This window comes from Opisthocomus hoazin, chromosome 2, assembly GCF_030867145.1.
Source record: "Opisthocomus hoazin isolate bOpiHoa1 chromosome 2, bOpiHoa1.hap1, whole genome shotgun sequence".
In the NCBI taxonomy this organism is placed as follows: domain Eukaryota; kingdom Metazoa; phylum Chordata; class Aves; order Opisthocomiformes; family Opisthocomidae; genus Opisthocomus; species Opisthocomus hoazin.
In genome coordinates, this window is record NC_134415.1 from 99,988,901 (window position 1) to 100,012,630 (window position 23,730).

Sequence of the window (23,730 nt, forward strand, 5' to 3'; positions counted from 1 at the left end):
TTATTTATTTTAATTACTAGGACCATCTGTAATTAGATGAATTTTAGACAAAAAAAAGAGAGGGAGAAAGGTCATTGACCTTAGACCATTAAAATTTGAGTATCTTCCTCCTTTTTCTTTGGTGTGAAAATAAAAGCAGACCCTTTTGCAGAGATGGTGAATGTTTTCTGTGTCCTTTACTCAGTTTGAGCTGTCATTCTTGTATAATTTTGAATTTCACTCACTTGGTACTTCTTAATGGAATTTAAATGAATTCTAAGTTCTGATCCATCACTGAATCCCACGAAGTATTAAATATTTGCTGACATCAGCATTGAGACTGCTGATTGTGTTTGGTGGAATTAAAGAGATTCATTTGTGATAGATGCATTGACTTGTTATTGTTATGTGGCACTGCAAAGGAAGTAACGAGAAGCGGTGTGACATGTGCGGTGGTTTTGTAGTGCAATTTTAATGAATAAATACTGCCTGGTGGGCATTGTTTCAAGTTGCTGATTCTCAACTGATAACTGAATAAAAATTTTTGTGTATTCATAATGGATGAGAAAGTAGACTCCTACACAAAGTAGAAAGTACATTTAAGGAGTTCAGCTATTTGTGTTTAGGACATTCAGAAGCCAAACTCTTCTTAATGCACCCCAGGATACTATTGGCCTTCTTGGCAACCAGGGCACACTGCTGGCTCATGGTTAACCTGTCATCCACCAGAACACCCAGGTCCCTCTCTGCAGAGCTGCTCTCCAGCAGGTTCTCCCTGAGCCTGTACTGGTGCATGGGGTTGTTCATACCCAGGTGCAGGACCCTGCACTTGCCCTGGTTGAATTTCATCAGGTTCCTCTGCGCCCAGCTCTCCAGCCTGTCCAGGTCTCGATGAATGGCAGCACAGCCTGCTAGTGTATCCACCACTCCTCCCAGTTTGGTGTCATCAGCAAACTTGCTGAGGGTACACTCTGTCCCTTCGTCCAGGTCATTGATGAAGAAGTTAAAAAAGACTGGGCCCAGTACTGACCCCTGGGGGACACCACTTGTGTATGATTATTTGAGAAGATTATTTGTTCTCTTGCAGAGATACGCAGAATTGAAGATAGCATAGCACGGACTGCTGAGGCACTTCAGAAGTACATGAAAACAAATTCAATAGTCTAACTTCTTAATGTAAAAATGACTGACTCTCATAAGCGGATTTTTAATTTGGAATAGCAATTAGCTTGATGGCTATCTGAGGCAGAAAGATATCAGTCTCAGCTGAGATTTTGGACAGGCAAATTACATTGCTTCAAGAGTTCTTCAACCTATAAATATCTAAAAGTGATTTTTCAGTGATATAAATAATAGCATATACTTGATGTATCTTATTTAGATAAAATCAGTAACAGTAATAATAAAAAAATAATAACACTAACATTTTTAAGGCATGTGTTTCTGTCTGGGAAGGTTGTCAGATAAGAGTAGACCTTTGTCTAGTACAATGTTCCTAAGGTCTTTGTTTATACCTAAAACTAAGTGGTTTGTTGTGCCAGATTGGAGAGTTTATTTCTCTCTGCTCTTTTGTTGTAATGAGAAAACATGCCATTAAAAATAGTTATATTTAGAGTTGAGTTTCACACTCACCATACAAGCATCATCCATAAATTCCACTTTGATGCATTTTATGATAATACACAGTAATTGGATTTAGCAATAAATCCAAACACAGCTCTGAGGCATTGATTTTCAAAATGGTTCTGTCAAAATTATGCAGTAAGAAATGAAGCAGTAGCATGATGAGACACATCATAAAATTATTTTAAAATATGATCGTTGAGCAGAAGATATCAAGAAGTTGATAGTTTTTTATTGAGACAGTCTTAGCAGTGACATCTAAGGAATTGATATCATTTTCTATACTGACCCTTTGTAAATGCACGTTGGCAGACACAGTGTATTTCATTTGCTGAGACTGACAGGGCTGTCGGTGATGTTAGAGGTGTTGAATGATGGTTCAAATGGAAAACCATTTTTAAAAAAGACAAAAAAACCAACAGCTACATGAAAACCCACTTTGTATTTTTTTCTGTTAAGATTTAGCACATAATTCTTGCAAACAGCTGAGTTGTTTTGGACAGAGGAACTCCATTTTATGATGATTTATGCATATGTTACACATAGCACACGATCTGTAGTGCTTTGAAACTATTTCATGGCTCCGTGCATGTATGTCACTAGCATGACCTGCACGTAGAATACATACTATCCAAGTACAGCTCTTTGTTCTCCTGCAATTTAGTCAAATTGATTCTCCTGTATATATCTAGACAAAGTCCTCACTTTGGAAATAAATGAGGGGGAGGGGGAGAAGAGCTTATTATAGGTATAGTTCCCTGTCTTTCTGGCAAAAAAAGAAGCATTTTCCAACTTAAAACCTAGATCTACAGCCATTCCTCTGTAGTCAATTCAGTCTCTCTGAGGAAGGAATGCAGTCATTGTTTGCTGTAGGGAAAATGAACAGGAAAATTAGGTTTTTTTGACAAACCATACAGCAGGATCTTCATATAGATGAGCATGAAGGCATGACAAGTTCAGGAATCACAGTACAGTGGTAGCGACTGCATGAGTTACGCCATTCTCAGACCTTTTAAAAATCAATATGCATTGATTTGCTGCAGAATAAGTTGTTTATCCACAAGGTAAAAAAGTCCAAGTTTTGCTTTCCACCTCCAATTTGCCCTTGCCTGAGTTACGCTCTAAATCTTTTCTGAAGATTTGTTTTAGCTGTCACTGGGTTTGTACATGTCTTAGTATGTGCGCAATATTTTTGAAATATTTTGAAAACCAAAGAGGTTACGAGGACTAGTATGTTATCATATGCTACTTTTCCCTAAATTGACTAAAACACTTGTCATTTTCTAGAAGAAAACCAAGCAAGCCATTTACCACTGCAGAACAAGCTCTACTCAATCTTCCATTACGTTCTTAATATTTTGAGAAAGTACTTGTTTCAGCTCTAAAATGACAGTTCGAATGGATTTTCAGTCAAAATTTTGCTAAATCCAACTTCTGAATTATATTAATAATGACTATTACAAGCATAAGACAAATTCAGATTATGGAAATAAAAAAATTAATCTTCAAAGTAGATTTATTCTTTCTGCTTATAATCATTTTGTAGGAACCTATGCTAAATTACTTCACATGAATATACCTAAAATGAGCATTAGTTATACGCTGTATAACAATATCAATAAAAAGGAAATACATGTCATACAGAATATTGGCAAGGATACATTGTTATATTTAAATCTTTGTATGAAATTTCCTTTGTTACAATGAATTATGAAAAGTATAAAGGGCGATTATTTCAGAAGTAAATCACTGCCTTTACCTGAGATTAAATTTATATCTACTCTCAGAGGAGACTGGTTCTGCAGTGAATTTTGAATTTTTGAATTTTTTTGAAATTTTTGAATTCAAATTTTTGAATTTTTAAATTGATGTTGAAACTTTAAAGTTTCACTTAAGAAAAGTCTAAATTTGGGTTTTGTAACTTGAAGCTTTATAGTTAAATCAAGCATAAAAGCTACATTAACATTAGAAATAAGTATAGACAACAATGTCCTTATTTTAAAGTATTTTTCTATAGTTGCCAACAAAACCCATTAATCTTATTAGAAAAAATAATAGAGGCAAATAAAAATTATTTGAAAGAGATAAGTATAGGACATGCCTGGGAAGGATAACAACAAGTTTCCTTTTCCTTTTTAATGCTGTACTTGATTTTTATTTTTTTTAATTTAATGGGAATTGGCAAAATTCCATTTAAAGAAAACATATCAGAGAAAGATGTAATATTTATGAAAACTTTGCTTATGAAAGATAAGAGTTCTATTTGTAGATTCTAGGCATGCCAGAAAGATATAATCTAAGTATAGTGATTAGAGCCCAAAAAGGAGTGGTGGAAGGAGATTACTTAAAATTCATAGGAGGAAGTTACAAGCAAGTGACTTACACAAGTGGCTGCAACCCAGTCTGCAGGTTGATGCTGAAGTCTTGAAGACTGGGGCACAGCTGCAAAGGACGAGATAGATGGAACCAATGATGATGACACATCACAGCAGGAACTGAAGATAATGAGGTCTTATTGGGTTTTGATTTTAGGGTTATTTTATACACTAGGAAAAAACTAGAGATTATCTCCTACTATCCAGTGAAAAAGGATTCTAAAACACTGTGTTAAAAAACACTTCCTGGAGAACTGGCTCTTCTAAATAAATTAGGCTGAAGGACAAGAGAAATAGTTGTTTGTGAAGAAAAAACTGAGTTCGTAGTTTAGTGTGTTATCTAAAATACCTCAGGTTCTCAGTTTCCTAGAGGTGAAGTTTATCTGTTTTTTTAAGTATAGACCAGAAAGCCTATCAAGCACAAGCTCACACTCAGTAAATCTGGTTAAAGGTTACTTATCAGGTTGCAGATGTTCGTTCATATGTTTAAATTCCATTTTCATGAAGTATCAGCAGTGAGAGAGCACATCAGTAATATGGAACTATAAATCACTCAACATAAAAGAGCAGTTAGGATTACATTTGGCAGAGAATCTGAATTATCCTAATGACCACATGAGTACTCTGCAATAGCCTAGAGCAAGAGCCATATTTTAGCCATATTTGGCTAAACCCAGGTTTTAACATAAGATTGTTCTGTCCGGTTTTTTCCAGGAGTTCATTCTATTAATAACTAACATTCTTTATCTACTGAACATATTTTTGGGTACATAGACAAGAAGAAATCAACAGGTGACAGTAAAAGAAGGCTTATAATCACTAGACATTTGATCAAAAATAAGAAGCAGAATTTGTTTTCTATTTTGAAGAATTGCTTCAATTTAAAACTAAAACCACAGTGGTAATCTTATACAAAGTACATTGAGTTTAAGATGGTTGGATTGAGTGATTTTTTTTTTTTTTCCAAAAACAACTTTGTAACTCATTTTCTATGGGTGATTTCATTTAGTTAGACAGTTGCTGTTGACAAAGATTTGTTCTAAGATGTGTGAAAACTTTCAGTTTGTACATTTCAATCCCACTAGCAGCACTATCATTTCAACACTGCAGGAGGCATATAAACATCTGTAAATCATCCTTTCTTCTACCTTCTTTCTCACTCTGTCTATGCATAGCTTCCTCTTCCATTTTCAACTCTTCAGTTGCGGTTGTTCCCTTTGTATACAGAAACATGTATGATGACAAGTTATTTTCATTAAAATTATTGAAACTTTAATTCAAGAGAGGAAGGGAATTGCCACATCAGGCAAGGCAGTCTCTTTCTGTCATTACTGAGCAGGCTAAGAGTGTGCAAAACTACATAGGTATATACTATATAGGGCTACTAAGGTTTACAGAAGATATATATTTGTCCCAGTAAGGAAATGATGGATTTAAAATACTACCAAATATGAAAACTATGGGGTTTTTTCAGTATGCGAAGAACTCCCCACAAGATTTAAATCGGTGGAAATAGGGAGATGTGGATATCTGTAATTTTTTCTACTCACTTCTTAACATGGTCTCTTTTATTCTAGGTCTTCAGTTTTAGCAATTCAAATAATTTGGCATATAAAAAATAGCTTCTCAAGACAACTCCACTTTTCATTGAAGAAATACATTTAATAACTTTACTAGTACTCAGTACCTTTACAGAGGGACAAATCTGAGTACTGAAAAGGTATCTAGTCAATGAGAGAAAAGCATAACAAAGTGAAAGTAGAGACTTGCCAGTGTGACATCCATCTACAAGCAGGGCCGGAAGGAGTATCCTGGGAACTACAGGCCTGTCAGCCTGACCTCAGTGCTGGGGAAGATTATGGGGAAATTCACCCTGAGTGCTCTCAACGGGCATGTGAAATACAACCAGGGGATCAGTCCCAGTCAGCATGGGTTCATGAAAGGCAGGTCCTCCTTGGCCAACCTCATCTGCTGCTATGACCAGGTGACCCACCTCATGGATTAAGGAAAGCCTGTGGATGCCATCTATCTGGACTTTAGTAAGGCCTGTGACACTGTTCGCCACAGCATCCTCTTGCAGAAACTAGCTGTTCATGGTTTGGATGGGAGTACTCTTTGCTGGACAAAAAACAGACTGGATGGCCAAGTGCAGAGAGCTGGTGGTGAATGTAGTTAAATCCAGTTGGCAACCAGTGAAGAGTCGTGTCCCCCAGGGCTCAGTTTTTGATCTGGTCTTGTTTAACATCTTTATCTATGATTTAGATGAGGTGATTGAGTGCTCCCTCACTAAGTTTGCAGATGACACCAAGCTGGGCAGGAGAGTCGATCTGCTCAAGGGTAGGAAGGTTCTGCAGAGGAATCTAGACAGACTGGATCGATGGGCTAATGCCAACTGTATGAGTTTCAAGAAGGCCAAATGCCAGGTCCTGCACTTGGATCAAAACAACCCCATGCAACACTACAGGCTTAGGGAGGAGTGGCTGGAGAGCTGCCTGGCAGAAAACAAGCTTAGGGTGCTGGCTGGCAGCCATCTGAACATGAGCCATCAGTGTGCCCAGGTGGCCAAGAAGTCCAACAGCATCCTGGCTTGTATCAGGAATAGTGTGGACAGGAGGAGTAGGGACATGATCATGTCCCTGTGCTCAACACTGGTGAGGCTGTACCTCAAGTACTGTGTTCGGTTTTGGGCCCCTCACTGTAAGAAAGGCATTGAGTTTCTGGATAGTGTCCACAGAAGGGCAATGAGGCTGGTGAGGGGTTTAGAGAACAAGTTTTATGAGGAGTGTCTGAGGGAACTGGGGCTGTTTAGTCTGGTAGTGTAGTCTACCACTACCTGAAAGGAAACTGTAGTGAGGCAGGTGTTGGTCTCTTCTCCCAAGTGACTAATGATAGCACCAGAGGCAATGGTCTGAAATTGTATCAGGGGAGGTTTAGATTAGATATTAGGAAGAATTTCACTACTGAAAGAGTGGTCAGGCATTGGAACAGGCTGCCTAGAGAAGTGGTGGAGTCCCCATCCCTGGAGGTGTTCAAAAAATTTATGAATGTGGCACTTCAGGACATGGTTTAGTAGGCATGATGGTGTTGGGTTGACGGTTGGACTTGTTAATCTTAGAGGTCTTTTCCGACCTTAATGATTCTATGATTCAAATTCACATAGAAGCAATTTTTTAATTCAGTTACTAAACTAGCATTTACTCAAACTGTGAACAATTATATAGCTTTTGACATCTTTAACTTATGAACAGATGTCCTTTTTTGAAGTGTTTTATTCATGCATAACTCAGTTTAACACAAGACTAAAGGCATCCAATTCTACAATTCATGTTAATCAGCAAGTGAAATTATATAACCCAGTTGTGTCTTCTAAGAATTATACACTCACTGACTATATAAATCTATTTATCATCCCATTAAATCAAATGGTTACCACTTCTGCTGAAGTGTTATCTTCTTCAAAGGAAAAAAACTCCACCAAACTATGCTCTGTGTTGTAGTGATAAACTTGGTATAACTGACAAAATAATGTGTACCAGAAAAATACCTGGTTTTGAAGAATTTCTGATAGCATAGGTAAAACTACTACTTAATGAAAGTGATCTGTTGTATAACAAAATAGTGAACAAATGGCTATATACATTATGGCAATGGATTCTCTAGAAGCATGGTGAAAGAGCCAGAATGTGCAGAGAAAAAAAAAAAAAGAAGCAGAGAGAAAAATGAGATGGATTATCCGAACAGTGAATCTTAAAAATAAGCTTTCCTGTAATTAGGAGAAAATGTAAGTACTCCATCTTGACCATCAAGCTATCTTATCCAGCTTTTCATTATTCAGAAAAAGTATTGTCACCAAAATGAATTCATCAATGTAACAGAGACAAATGATCCAACATGGAACAGACAGAACTATTTTCCTGTTCCTATGAAGAATATTGTCTCTTTGTAGTATTATATCAATGACAAAGATGTCTGGACTTTATAAAGCATCTCCTTCCACTTAGTCTGTCTTAAATATTAATGATGCAAAGATTTAACCTCTCTATAATAGGTTCAAGAAAGAGTTTAAAAGTTCTAATAAGGCTTACAACTATCTCAAGGGTAAAATAACCAAATTTCTGTAAAGAAATGGCTGTTTCTCACCACCTTGAAAAAATGAATAATATTAAATAAAAAGGAGACAGGTTGAAAAGAAACTGAAAAACACTGAGACTACTTCTAATCTCTCTAACTGTTTCAACACAAATTGCATTAGATTATGATATTGCTCAAAGGATTGTCTATGTGGATATCTAAATTTTAATCACAAACTCTAGCATCACTAGTAATCCTATAAATCTCTAGGGAAAAAATGTTTTCAAAAATAAATTTAAAAAAATCAACAAAAAATAAACTAAAGGAAAAAGAAAGCTGTGTTGGGCCCATATTACCAGCTTGTATTTAACAGTGGTGGAAAAGAAAACCTGAATTCTTAAGCAGAAATTCTATTCAATATAAGTATTTTAGATAATGTATTGTCAGATCTCAACATATCAGAGTTGAGCAGTTACATACAGTCTTTTCTACACTGTTTCACTCCCCATGGCTCTGAAATTGAAACTGCATTTGCAACAGAAAACTAAAACGTATTTGCATTTTAAACGGAATAGGCATAGTTTCAAACGCCAAATGGTAAAGACGGTTCCATGATTACTCTGCAAGCCAGAATCAGAAACACTGACAGATAAATCTCCTGAGTTACTCAGCTCCAAGACTCAACATAAGGAATTTATTTGATTTCCTTTCAATGAGCTTAAGTATGAATGGCAGACTGAATCTACACTGGGACAACAGAGTAAAGCTCATTATTTCACAGTATATGCTCCCTTTTTATATTGTCCTTAGATATTAACCAAGGACAGGATGAAATCAAACAGATATATACATATTTATAGAACATGAATGAGCCCATGAAAACAAGAGGAATCTTTGTTCAGTAGCTGGTGTAATCAAAATCCCCATAACTTCTCCAGGATGGTGTCTAGACAGGTATTTTCCCTTTGAAGTTTGTACTGTCCAAAAAGTTTGTCTTATCACAGACATGGTGCAACAGAGGTACAGCCTCTGTTGAAAGACACTCCAGAGTGAAGAATCTGTAAGACAATTTTACCAAGTGACGGAAACTATTGAAAGAGTACTTTGTTATTAGGTGATGTTTGATTGTTGAAGTAAACATAGGGATGGATCCAAAGTAAAACTGCTTAACAGCTGATTACACATGAAGACCTTCACTAAATGAGTTCCCCTCTTGCCACACCATAAGGTGAAATAGAAGAGGCATCCTATCTCCTGCTCCCTTCAATCTTAATGTCTCTGAGGAAAAAAAAAAAAATAAGGCACTGGGAATAGAATGTTCCAAATGCAATAAACAAGATATGTTTGGGAGGACTGTTCAACATAGGGTTATGCTTAACCACATCATCAAATCCAGTGTCTGCTCAAGGATTTAATTAAATATAATTCAACAGACTCAGATAATGTAATACTGTATAATGAACAAAGTATCAGGTAAGAGTCATTTTGCAGAAGGAAGACATACTGCTATTACTATAGCACCCAGAATTGCCAGTCATGAGTTGTCCTGGGCACTATTCCAACAGCAACATTAATAGATGTCTTAGTCAAATTTTTAAGAGCTTCCCTTAAAATGTATGTAGGTCAGAACCCAGAGGTGACATACCAAATATCTAATCAATTCATCTGTGTTTTTATAAATGAAAGGGAATTGCTGGATAAGCCAATTAAACAAAGAGAGATTGTGGTTGCACTCAAATATTTTCTTAGTGGCAATTAATGGATCTATGTATTAATTGTATCTATGCTGCCAAGAACACTTGTCACAGTTCCTAACAGAAGCTTGCAACTAATCTTTCAGCTCAGTAAGACTTCTCCTGTTAATGGACAATGTCTCCCTCTTACTGAAGAAATTAGACTGTGTCCAAACTTTGTCTACTTTAACGTACAAAATTCTTCCTCAAATTTCTCACTAAAATAATGACATACAACATGTAATTAGTGATATGCTATCAATCTCAAAGGAGTGACTCAGTTAAGAGAGGGCCTTGTCCCCAAACATCAAAACTGAGAACATCTATTTGAATGAGCAAGTGGAAGAGGAATGTAAGGAAGAAAAAGACAGAAATAAATTCTGAGGGTTAAGTAAAAATTAAATAACTATTTATAAAATTAGTCCAGGAACATCAGTATTGGATCTGAGAATACTAGAGAACTCAGAAATTAATCTCTTACAAACATACAAAGAAAGATTTATTCAGCCGTGCAAGAATTCCACTGACATCAATTTCTTTGTTGTGTAATCTGAGAGCATAGTCAGATTCTTGTTTCTTCTTTTCTTTTTTTTTTTCAGTTAGCAGTGATATGAGGGTTAAGGGGAACAAGATATCTATCTACTGAGAGATTCTACTGCCTCACCATGGATAAAGCTAAAGTCAGATGCTGAACATAAAAAAAAGCTAAACCTGGATATGTACAGTATCCAAGGTTTTAGAGTACACTGTAAGATAGATAGCTATTTCTTTGCCAAATCCTAAGATACAAAGAAAAACTCAGATGAAGAACAGTGGAAGATTTTAAAGTGATGTCATGAAAAAGTCTGTCTCACCACAGAGAGAAAGGAAAAATGTGAGTGATTGAATATGCCACATTCAGCTATGGCAAATTCCTCAAAATTTTTTTTTTTTTTCCACTTTGGTAATATGTAGGGAACTTCTTCACATAGGCATTCGCTAAGTAAAGGTTCATGGGTGGGATCCAGTTTGCATAATAAAATGTCTACACAAAAAGCTAGCTTATATAAGCTCTCATTACCCAGTGGAGAATTCAATATGATTAGCACGGTGTGGAGAGCTATTCAGCCTAACCTGGAGCACAATTTTTGGGTCAGTGAAAACCTGATGAGAGACAAAGATGTGAAAAGCTTCTTGTTGACATTACCTGAAAACCTGAACTGTAGTTTTCAGAGCTAAATTCAAAACTAGGAAGTGGTCAGATTTGGAATTTTGATTTGAGTTGACTCATTCACTATTTGTTTCTGATATAGCAAGGAAGGATATCTGCTACCAAATTGTCTTGAAATTTCAATTTTTTATTCGGACAAGACAATTGGTCACCTGATCAAATGTGGACTTATCCTTTACAGATCTTTACATATGAGCTAACAATTGCAGACAATGTCCTTTGCAGATAATGGACAGAAAGATATAATGCCATTTTTGATTATTTTCATCCCAAAGTATATGTTCATAGCTGACCAGTGGGAACATATCTACTTTTCCTTGTTGACAATGAAGGAAGTCTGAGGTATTAACTATTTTAAATCAAAATGCTTATGGTACAGAACTATGTTAGCATTAACAAAACCCCTGAGAAATCCTGAAACCATTTGAAAAATGAAAGACATAATGAAATGGGGTGTTCTGGATTGTCAATACATAATTTCAGGTGCAGCTGCTGGATTATTTTGTTAGACTTTGAGATAAAGTTTCTAGCTCTTCAGCTACCTCAGCTTTTAAGTATTCATTCATATTTGTTTTTAGAAAAATTATATTCACTTTCTCAATCACTCAGATTTTCACTGAATGTATATTACAATGTACTGAAATGAGAGACTGGTAAGAAGCTTCCTCAACAATGTAAAAAGGAAGAAAATAAGTGCTAGTGTCTTTTTTAAGAGAAAAAAAATCAATCATTGTTTTTGCAGGTTTTTTTTTATTGTTGTTCTCAGTAGAGAGCACAAAAGCAATGTGAGAGTGATTTTTGGAAATTTTGTGACAAAAAAACCATAGATTAAATTTCAAAATTCCAATGCAAATATACCTATGAATATCTGTAACATTGAATTTTGTACATAGTGGCACTTAAGAAAGAATACTGCCTTTTGATGAGAAGCCATTAAAAGAAAAGCTGTGTTCAAACTCCTCAAAAAAAATAGGTCAAGGTTTTCCATAATTTAGTCTTCCTTCCCTTCACATTATGTGTCATATTTCTATTGAACTAAGCAGTGGAGGAAAGCACTTCAGAATAAAAAAAAAAAAAAAGATGCAGAAAAACTGGCACTTTTTTCCTAATAAATTAGGTTTCGTTTTCAAAGAATTGTCATTATGTCTTAGCTGACATAACTTCCTACACAGCAACATAGATAATGTACTTCTCTAGGTGTTCTATAAATCCACTGATGGCGTAACAGATACAAAAGCAGTTATAACTGTCTTTATAACTGTGGTGCCAACCTTGGGACTTGAAAGTGCTTCACTGGGTGATTAGTAATGCAGAGTTAGACACAGCAAAGCAAAACAAAAAATCTAATTAACATTACATTTAACCATTATTTTAAAGTTACCTCCTGATGGAAAAGGTTAAAACCACAAACTAGCTCTAGGCAGAAAGGGACCTCTCAAGGCTGTGTGGTTCAACCCTTCCCTTTCCCTGGAAGCAGGACCATCCCACAGCAGGCTGTTCAAGGCCTTGTCCTGTTCAGTTCTGGAAGATGGGACTCCACAGCCTCTGCAGTTCCAGTGTATGATTATCATCACAGTGAAAAAAACCTCAGGTTAGATACTATAAATTTCCAGTTTTGCAACTTGTGTCTCTTGTTTCTCAACTAGTCACTACACACTTCTGAGAAGGATTTGGCTCCATCTGTTTTCAGACAGCTTTACAATTCCCTCCCAAAGGTGTGTCTTTTCCAGTCTGAGCAAGACCTGCTCCATCAGCATCTCCTCACAAGACAAGTGCTCCAGCCTCCAGCTGTCTTGGTGGCTTCTGCTGAAGTTGTTCCAATATGTCAACGTCTGTTTTGTACAGGAACAGCCCAAAACTGCAAATAGCAAACTGTCATGCTAACAGTTGAGTCCTGGTGTTCCAACCTATCAATGTACCTTTATGGTGTTCCAAATAACTTTTAAATCAAATGGTCATTTACAACTAAACATGAAAACAATAACCTTTACAGATACTACATTTTCTGAGTTTTTGGAGAAGTTCAATTTTTTTGTTCTTTTTTGTTTCTGAAAATGCCCGGCCAGATAACAAGTAGGAACTCCACATTTTACACATTGGAGGAAAGGGTACAGCACGTATCTACTTGTCATCAGAATGTACACACAGGATAATGATTCTGAGGTACATACATAAATATGTTTATAATTAAAGCAAAAATTTCTCTACAAATTAATCTAGTAGCATACATTGTGAGGGACCATCTGTACCACTGTGTCCAGTGTCCTGCTATTGCTAGGCAGTAGATAAACACTTTCATATAACTGTAATATGCCAGCTTGAAATAATTATGTTTTCCTGCCCTTTTTGTAAAATTTTTTATAAGGCTGCAACTTCTGGAGAACCCACATTGGAGCAGGGTCCTGCAAGACCTGTGACCCCATGGGGAACCCACACTGGAGCTGTCTCTTCCTGAAGAACTGCACCCCATGGACAGAACCTATGCTGAATCAGTTTGTGAAGAGCTGCAGCCCATGGGAAGGACCCATGTTGGAGAAGTTCATGAAGGATTTTATCCCATGGGAGGAACCCCATGATGGAGCAGGGGAAGAGAGTGAGGAGGAGGAGAGGCAGAGACAAAGCTTTATGAACTCACTGCAACTCCCATTCCCCATCCCCCTGAGCTGCTCAAGGGTAGAAAGTAGAACAGTCAGGAGTGAAGATGAGTCTGGGAAGAAGGCAGGCGTGGGGGGAAGGTGTTTTTAGATTTGTTCTTATTTGTCATTATCTTACTTGAATTAAATGGCAAAAAAATTAAATTAATTTCCCTAAGTCTAGTCTGTTTTACCTGTGATGGTAATCGATAAGTTATCTACCTGTCCTTACCTTGACCCACTGGCTTTTTTTTTGTATTTTCCCCCTCTGTGTTGTTGATGGAGGGGGACTGCTAGAGCGGCCATCCAAGATCAACCCACTACACTCTTTCAGAATCTTTTTTTCTCTGAAGATAGAAGCCACCTAATAAACTCCAGCTGATTTTTTCCTTCTTTGTATCAACTTGAATAGGGATAGCTATGCTATGTGGATACCAGAGTTCAAAGCTGCAAGGAATAGGAAGGACTCTGCATTCAGACTGAACTGTTAACACATAGTACTCTATGTGGGAGGAAACGTAGGATTCAGTAGGCTTCCTGGAGCAATGCCCAGATTTAATATTCAGTGAGGATTTATTTAATCTTTGCAAATCATACTGAAGGATCTTTAAAGTTATATATAGAAATTCAAGGGTTACTTTTGAAAACATAAGCATTTATTTCATTTAGAGCTACATTTTCTATACTGAAAAACCTTTTCAGATGCAGATAATGACATGCGATGCTAAAGGGAGTTTACTGATCACTACAGGGATCAGAAATAAATTATTTTTCTTTTAAACACACAATTGTACAAGTAGATCTAGATATGGAGAAAAAATTAGTTCAGTGATTTATTTTCCCAGGCAGTTACAACAATCACCTGGTGATTTAAAAACCCAAGACTAAAAACCCAACAACCATAAATCAATTTATTTAATGAGAAATAAATCAAACATTTTTATAAAAGCATTGTTTCTAGCAATGTAGCCATATCTGTGGCTTTTATAATTGAACCGTAATAATTCATTATGGAACATTTCCCCAAATCTCACCTTTAAATATTTACATGATGGCATTAGCTCATGCTCTACAGTGAAGAAATGATAGAAAAGAACATTCTGTCCAATAAAACATTTCATCAGCTATGGGGCTGTGAGTAGTAGAACTTGTCTTGATCCTTTTTTTTTCCTTTTTTTTTTTTTTTGAACAAGGAACAAAGACTATTCAATAGATTAAAGCATTTGGTAAGCTCACCTGACAAGAATGTAGGCTATCAACAACCAAGTTACCAACTACTGACCCAAATTACAGTGACATCAGGCAAAAAAACCTGATTTCAGTTCATTGTTATAATGTGCTTTGGTTTAGATGTAGTAAGAAAAACAGAGAAAGGAATAATTCTTGAGCCATCTACCAGCTGGCACCCTTTAAAAAAAATTGATTTTGCGAAACTTGCTTGTAACAATTATATCAACAGGATCAGAATCACTGGTCATGGAAGTAGTTTACAATAAATAATCCAGCCAGTCTTATATCATAGTATTCCCATTGTTGCATACTCCCTGCTGAGAATTAGTTTCACATTGCACGCACAACTGCAAATACTAGGTACTGTTGAGATGCAATCATAATGTACCATGTAAAGGGAAAATACAGAGAAAACTACCAACTATTCCTGGCATTACTAAGAGTAATTTTCAGGCAACGACTAGGAGTGGAATAATATAACAAACAAGTCCAAACACTATTTAAATATTATGTTTTTTATTCTGTGTAATCTGTAAGCTGTATATTCAGGTAGCTAAAATGCATAAACCAGATGTTTAGTTCAATTTCTTTTGCTTATTAATACAAGATGGAGATCCTTCCCTCTTTCTTTGAAGCTATAGGTGAGAAAAAAAGTCTTCTGCATCCCATGTGGAAAAATGAGATATCATATGTACAGGTGTCATAGTATAACCCAGCAGCTGGCAACTAAACACTAGACAGCCACTCACTTAGCCCTTCCCTCTCCCCCACTCCCCCAGCAGAATGGGGAGGAGAAATATACAAAAGGTAAAACACAAGGGTTGAAATAAAGACAATTTAATAAGGCAAAAGAGTTAATACTAATACAAATATTAATATCACTGCTAATAAAGATATTAATAATGATATTAATGAATCTGCAAAGCAAAAAATATACAATAGATTTTTTTCTCACCACTTGATGACTGACCCGCAGCCAGTCACTGAGCAGTGCTTGCAGAACGCCAAACTTGCAAGTTTTTGAGAATGTCACAAAAATCCTCCAAAAACACAAACTCCTGGAAAAGTTTGAACTCCTGGACAAGAGAGTATTCAAACTTATGGAAGCGATAAAAGCAGCCTGAAATAAATTCGAACTCCTGGCCAAGCCCCATTCATAAACTGAGCATGACATCTATGGCATGGAATATTTCCATTGGTCAGCTTAGCTATCTGTCTAGCTATGCTTCTGCCCAGCACTTGCACATATGCTCATTAGCTGAATAATAGAAACTGGCAAAAAGTCATTGATTTCATAGCAGCAAATGAAAACATTAGTGTTGTCAACATTCGTCTCATACTAAATTCAAAACACGGCATTTACTGAGAGGAAAATTAACTCTGTCCCAGCCAAAATCAGGACAATGCAATGTAATATAAAATGATAGCACACTAGAGGGAAATTATTTCATATGTACATACTTTTAGAATTTAATGTGCATTTTTAATCATTTGATTGGAGATGCGAAGTTTCGTCTCCAGGGTAAACCAGTTCAACACAATAAAGGAAGAACTAAGAAAAAGGAATTGTTGTCAGAGCATGCAGGGATGCTGTGAGGAAGGCTAAGATCCACCTGGAATTGAATCTGGCAAGGGATGTCAAAGACAACAAGAAGAACTTCTTCAGGTACATCAGCAGCAAACAGAACACTACTGCTTCATTCTTTAGTGCTAAGACTGCCCTCAGGAATCCCAGACCCTGGAGGTAAGAGAGGAAGCCTGCAGAAAAGATGACCTTTGCTTGATCGAGGAGGATTGTGTGAGAGATCACTTAAGCAACCTGGATGCCCACTAATCCATGGGCCTCAATGGAATGCACCCATGAGTGCTGAGGGACCTGGCGATGTCACTGCTGAGCCACTCTCCATTGTCTTTGAAAGGTCCTGGAGGAGAAAGGCCAATGTCACTCCAATCTTAAAAAAGGGCAAGAAGGAGGACCCAGGAAACTACAGGCCAGTCAGACTCACCTCCATCCCGGGAAAGGTGATGGAGCAGCTCATCCTGGAGGTCATCATCAAGCAAGTGGAAGAAAAGTAGTTAATCAGGAGTAGTCAACATGGATTCAACAAGGGGAAATCATGCTTGACCAATCTGATAGCTTTCCACAATGGCATGACTGGCTGGGTAGGTGAGGGGAGAGCCGTGGGTGTTGTCTACTTAGATTTCAGAAAGGCTTTTGACACTGTCTCCCATAACAACCTCCTAAGCAAGCGCAGGAAGTGTGGGCTGGATGAGTGGTTGATGAGGTGGATTGAGAACTGGCTGAATGGCAGAGGGTTGTCATCAGCTGCGTTGAGTCTAGTTGGAGGCCTGCAACTAGTGGTGTCCCCCAGGGGTCAGTACTGGGCCCAGTCTTGTTTAACTTCTTCATCAATGACCTGGATGAAGAGTTAGAATGTACCCTCAGCAAGTTTGCTGATGACACAAAACTGGGAGGAGTAGTGGATACATCGGAAGGCTGTGCTGCCATTCAGCATGACCTGGACAGTCTGGAAAGCTGGGCAGAGAGGAACCTGATGAGGTTCAACAAAGCCAAATGCAGGGTCCTGCACCTGGGGAGGAATAACCCCATGCACCAGTACAGGCTTGTACTGCTGGAGAGCAGCTCTGTGGAGAGGGACCTGGGTGTCCTGGTGGAAAACAGGTTGACCGTGAGCCAGCAGTGTGCCCTGACTGCCAAGAAAGCTAATGGAATTCTGGGATGCATTAGGAGGATTGTGGCCAGTAGGTCGAGGGAGGTTCTCCTTTCCCTCTACACTGCCCTAGTGAGGCCCCATCTGGAGTACTGTGTCCAGTTCTGGGCTCCCCACTTCAAGAAAGACGAGGAGCTACTGGAGAGAGTCCAGCGGAGGGCTACAAGGATGGTGAGGGGACTGAAGCATCTCTCCTATGAGGAAAGGCTGAGGGAGCTGGGCTTGTTCAGCCTGAAGAAGAGAAGGCTGTGAGGGGACCTTATAAATGCTTATAAATATCTCAAGGGTAGGTGTCAAGAGGATGGGGCCAGACACTTTTCAGTGGTGCCCAGTGACAGGACAAGGGGCAATGGGCACAAAATGAAGCACAGGAAGTTCCGTCTGAAATTGAGGAAGAACTTCTTCCCTCTTAGGGTGATGGAGCACTAGAACAGGCTGCCCAGGGAGGTTGTGGAGCCTCCTTTTCTGGAGATATTCAAGGCCCACCTTGACAAGGTCCTGTGCAGCCGGCTCTAGGTGAACTTGCTTTGGCAGGAGGGTCTAGAAAGACAAAGTCGCAGAATCACAGAGTTACAGAATAGTAGGAGTTGGAAGGGACCTCTGTGGGTCATCTAGTCCAATCCCCTGCTGAAGCAGGGTCCCCTTGTTGAATCCATGTTGACTACACCTGATAAACTTCTTTTCTTTCACTTGCTTGATGATGACCTGTAGAATGAATTGCTCCATCACCTTTCCTGGGGTGGAGATAAGGCTGACCGACCTGTAGTTCCTTGGGTCCTCTTCTTTCCCTTTATGAAGACTGGAGTGACAATGGCTTTCCTTCAGTCCATGGGAACTTCTCCTGTCCTCTAGGACCTTTCAAAGGCAATGGAGAGTGGCTCAGCAGTGACATCACCAGGTCCCTCAGCACTCGTGGGTGCATTCCATTGGGGCCCATGGATTAGTGGGCATCCAGGTTGCTTAGGTGATCTCTCACACAGTCCTCCTCGACCAAGCAAAAGTCATCTTTTCTGCAGGCTTCCTCTCTTACCTCCAGGGTCTGGGATTCCTGAGGGCCAGTCTTAGCGCTGAAGACTGAAGCAAAGAAGGCATTCAGTAGCTCTCCCTTCTCTGCATCCTCCGTCATCTAGACACCCACCTCGTTCAGCAGCGGCCCCACATTGTCCCTAATCCTCCGTTTGCTACTAATGTACTTGAAGAAGCCCTTCTTGTTTTTCTTGACATCCTTTGCCAGATTCAATTCCAGGTGAGCCTTGGCCTTCCTCGTCGCATCCCTGCATGCTCTGACCACTTTCCTGTATTCTTCCCAAGTGGCCTGTCCCTCTTTTCACATTCCATGGACCTTTCTCTTCTGCCTGATCTCCGCTAGAAGCTCCTTGTTTAACCACACAGGTCTCCTGCCTCCTTTGCTAAATTTCTTTCTCAGGGGGATGCATTGCTCCTGTGCACGGAAGAAGTGTTGTTTAAAGAGCGACCAGCACTCATGGACCCCCCTGCCTTCGAGAGCCCTGGCCCACGGGATTCCTCCCAGTAGCTCCTTGAAGAGGGCAAAGTCAGCCCTCCTGAGGTCCAGGGTTTTGATCCTGCTTATTGCCCTGCTTCCTCCACGCAGGATCCTGAACTCAACCATTTCATGGTCACTGCAGCCGAGTCTACCTCCAACCTTCACATCCTCCACCAGTCCCTCCTTGTTTGTTAACACGAGGTCCAGCAGCGCACATTTCCTTGTTGGTTCCTCCACCACTTGCATCAGAAAGTTATCATCGATGCTCTGTAGGAACCTCCTGGATTGCGCCTGCCTAGCTGTATGGTCTTTCCAGCTGATGTCAGGGTGGTTGAAGTCCCCCATGAGAACCAGGGCCTGTCACTGTGAGGCTGCTTGCAGCTGCCTGTAGAAGGCCTCATCAACCTCCTCCTCCTGGTCAGGGGGCCTGTAGTACACACCCACAGTAATGTCACCCTTATGAGCCTGTCCCTTAATTCTAACCCACAAGCTTTCAACTTGTTCCTCATTTGCCCCCAGGCCAAGCTCAATGCATTCCAGTTGCTCCCTCACATATAGAGCAACTCCCCCACCTCTCCTTGTTGGTCTGTCTTTCCTAAAGAGTCTGTAGCCATCCATGACAACATGCCAGTCATGCGAGTTGTCCCACCACGTTTCTGTGATGGCGACCAAGTCGTAGCCGTCCTGCTGTATAATGGCTTCCAGCTCCTCCTGTTTATTGCCCATGCTACGTGCATTGGTATAAACACACTTGAGCTGGGCTGTCAATCTCACCCCTGGTCTTGGCACTCCAAGGCTAGGCTCATCCCTAGTGAGCTGGGCAATATCCCCTTCCCCCTTCGAACCTAGTTTGCTTCTGCGCTGCCAGTTGTTCTTCTTCCATTGCTGCAGCCACCCCCACAAGGCATTGGCCACCATCCAGGAGTCGGTGTAAAGATAGAGCACTGGCCACTTCTCTTGACTGGCAATGGTTAAAGCCAGCTGGATGGCTTTCACCTCTGCAAACTGGCTGGACTCACCTTCTCCCTTGGCAGTTTCCGCGACTTGTCGTGTAGGGCTCCATAGAGCAGCCTTCCACCTCCGCTGCTTCTCCACAATGCAACAGGACACATCTGTGAACAGGGCATAGTGTTTCTCATCTTCTGGCAGCTGGTTATACAGTGGGACCTCTTCAGCATGTTTCACCTCCTCCTCTGGCGCTGCTCCAAAATCTTTGCCTTCTGTCCAGCCCATGATTACCTCCAGAATTGCTGGGTGACAGGGGTTCCCCATTTGGGCCCGCTGTGTCATCAGCGCGACCCACTTACTCCACATAGCATCGGTGGCATGATGCGTAGAAGGGACCCTCTCTTTGAGCATCCAGCCCAGGACTGGCAATCGTGGTGCTAGAAAAAGCTGTTCTTCAGTGCCGACCACTTCTGAAGCAGCTCGAACGCCTTCATATGCTGCCAGAATTTGGGATGTCTATCCTCCAAAAACCCACAATACCCAGGAAGGCCTGTGCTTCCTTTTTGCCGGTTGGTGGAGACATAGCTACTATTTTGTTGATGACATCCATTGGGATTTGACAGTGCCCATCCTGCCATTTTATCCCCAAAACCTGGATCTCTTGCTCAGGTCCCTTTACTTTACTTCGCTTAATGACGAAACCGGCTTTCAGAAAGTTCTGAACTATTTTCTCCCATTTCTCAAAAACTTCCTCCGCGGTGTCACCCCATACAATGATGTCATCGATGTACTTCAGATGTTCTGGAGCTTCACCCTGTTCCAGTGCAGTCTGGATTAGTCCATGGCAAATGGTGGGACTGTGTTTCCACCCCTGGGGCAGTCGATTCCAGGTGTACTGAACGCCCCTCCAGGTGAAAGCAAACTGTGGCCTGCACTCTGCTGCCAAAGGGATGGAGAAGAATGCATTAGCAATGTCTATTGTAGCATACCACTTGGCTGCCTTTGACTCCAGCTGATATTGAAGTTCTAGCATGTCTGGCACGGCAGCACTCAGCGGTGGTGTGACTTCATTCAGGCCACGGTAGTCTATTGTCGGTCTCCACTTTCCAGTAGATTTTCTCACTGGCCATATGGGACTATTAAAGGGTGAGCGAGTTTTGCTGATCACTCCTTGACTCTCCAGCTGGCGGATCAGCTGATGAATGGGGAGAAGGGAGTCTCGGTTGGTACGATATTGTCGCCGGTGCACCGTTGTGGTCGCGATTGACACCTGTTGTTCTTCAGCCCTCAGCAACCCCACAACGGAGGGATCCTCCGAGAGACCAGGCAAAATGGACAGCTGTTTAATTTCTTCCGTCTCCAAAGCAGCTATGCCAAAAGCCCACCGATACCCCTTTGAGTCTCTGAAATAACCTCGCCTAAGACAGTCTATACCAAGGATGCACGGAGCCTCGGGGCCAGTTACAATGGGGTGCTTCTGCCAGTCCTGCTCAGTGAGGCTCACTTCAGCCTCCAATACACTCAGCTCTTGGGACCCCCCTGTCACTCCAGAGATGCAAATGGACTCTGACCCTTTGAACTCTGATGGCATTAAAGTACACTGTGCACCAGTGTCCACTAGAGATTTATATTCTCGTGGATCTGACGTGCCAGGCCACCGAATCCACACCGTCCAATAAATGCAGTTGTCCCTTTCCTCCACCTGGCTGGAGGCAGGGCCCCTCTAATCCTGGTCAGAGAATTTGCTGCTCACTTGCTGTAAGAATGACTTGGAGGTCCCTTCAGAAGGATCGGAATCAAGATCAAGCTGTCTACCTGGTCTGGAGAGCTGGCTGCTGGAAACTGGAGCGGCATTTTTCCTAGCAGAATCCCCTTTCGTGATTGTTTTACCTAGCAACACACACACTCGTGCCTCTAGACTTGAGGTAGGTTTTCCATCCCACTTCCTCATGTCCTCTCCGTGGTCACGCTGGTAAAACCACAGGGTGCCCTGTGGTGTGTAGCCTCTATTTTCCCTCTCCTGAGCAGAGGAACTCTTGCCTCTAATAGCTGAGATGCTGGCCCGTATATGTGGGGAGTAGGATATGTTCTCTTGGATTTTCTGCACCTTCCAGGTCAGTTTCTCCACAGCTGAGACAAGGGTGGAAAAGAGACTTTGCTCATATTGCCGGAGTTGGACAGCCACCTCATCCACTGTTGGTACCTCTTCACCTTTCCAGTCTACTATTGCCAGTGAGTTGGCATATGAGAATGGTGCACTCCGCACAAACTTCCTCCACATAGATGCTGTGCACTGGACTTCATCTGGGTCTGTGGGTACCTGCTCATTATCTGGTTCATAGTAAACCAGCTCCCGCACAGCTAATTCCCTCAAGTACTGAATACCCCTTTCCATATTGGTCCACTTGCCAGGATAGCATACAAAATCGTCACTGAAGGAGTACCTCTCCCTCATACCTGACAGAAGTCTCCTCCAGAGGCTGAGGACTTGCTCCTTTGTCCCAATGACATTGTCAATGCCCCCATCCCTGGCCAGGGATCCCAGCTGCTTGGCTTCCTTGCCCTCTAATTCCAAGCTGCTGGCCCTGTTATCCCAGCATCGCAGCAGCCATGTGACAATGTGCTCGCCAGGGTGGTGACTGAAATCTTTCCGCATGTCTCGCAGCTCGCCCAGGGACAGGGACCGGGTGATGATCTCTGTCTCTATCTCCCGTGATGACCCTGGCTCATTGTCATCCTTCCCGGAGTGATCTGCTTTCTTTGCGTCTTTCTTTAGTTTTACAAGGGCGACTGCTACTGGCACAGGTTGGTTATTGGGCTCAGCTGCAATGCCTGCTGCTGGAACAGGAGCTGGAGTCGCTGCCGTGCCCACTGGGGAAAGCGAGGCAGACTCTGCAGCTGTGGCAGCGGCAGCGGTGTTGCTGGTCGGGGGGGCTGTGACTGCCTTCTGAGCTGGAGGGGCTGCAGGGCCAGCTGGGGGGGCAGTGCCAGTCGCAGTGCCTGCCGCTTCGTTGCCCCCCCTTTCCCCTTTAGGGCACTGAATTAGGTTGAACAGGGAAGCTCGGTAGGCATGGGCCAGACCCCAGTATGTTGCTGTGATTTGTGTCTCTCTGGAGCTCCCATGGTGGCAGCACACTTTTTTCAGATATTTTACTAGATTGTCCGGATTCTGCACTTGCTCAGCGGTGACTTTAAAAAACATCAGGGGTGTCCACTGCCCTAGGTACTGGCCCATGCTGTCCCACACACCCAACCACTCACAGCTATCCAGCCCCGGCGCAGGTCTCTGCATGATGTTCTTAACTACTTGTTTAACCCTAATCAAGACCCAAAACCCATTCAGGAGTCAGAACAATAGAAACACGCTGGCCTGAGCATCCCACGGGTACTCGAAATTCTCAAAAGCCGTTAGGACCAGCCTGAAGGAGGGAGAGGGGGGTGAAGGAATGGGGGAAGCTCTCCCCTCCAGTTTTCCCCATAGGCTGGGTTCGATTATTAACACATTCTAAGACATAGGATCTGAGGTATGGAAATGACTGCAGTGCCACATGTAAATACAAGCCTAATTTCATGCACAGTGATGTTATCATATCATAAGTCGACATCGTACAGTACAGCAAAATGGTCATCCTAATTCTTTTCCCCGAGGTAATGAACATCACCACAGGGAACGCATAACAGCAAATAAGGAT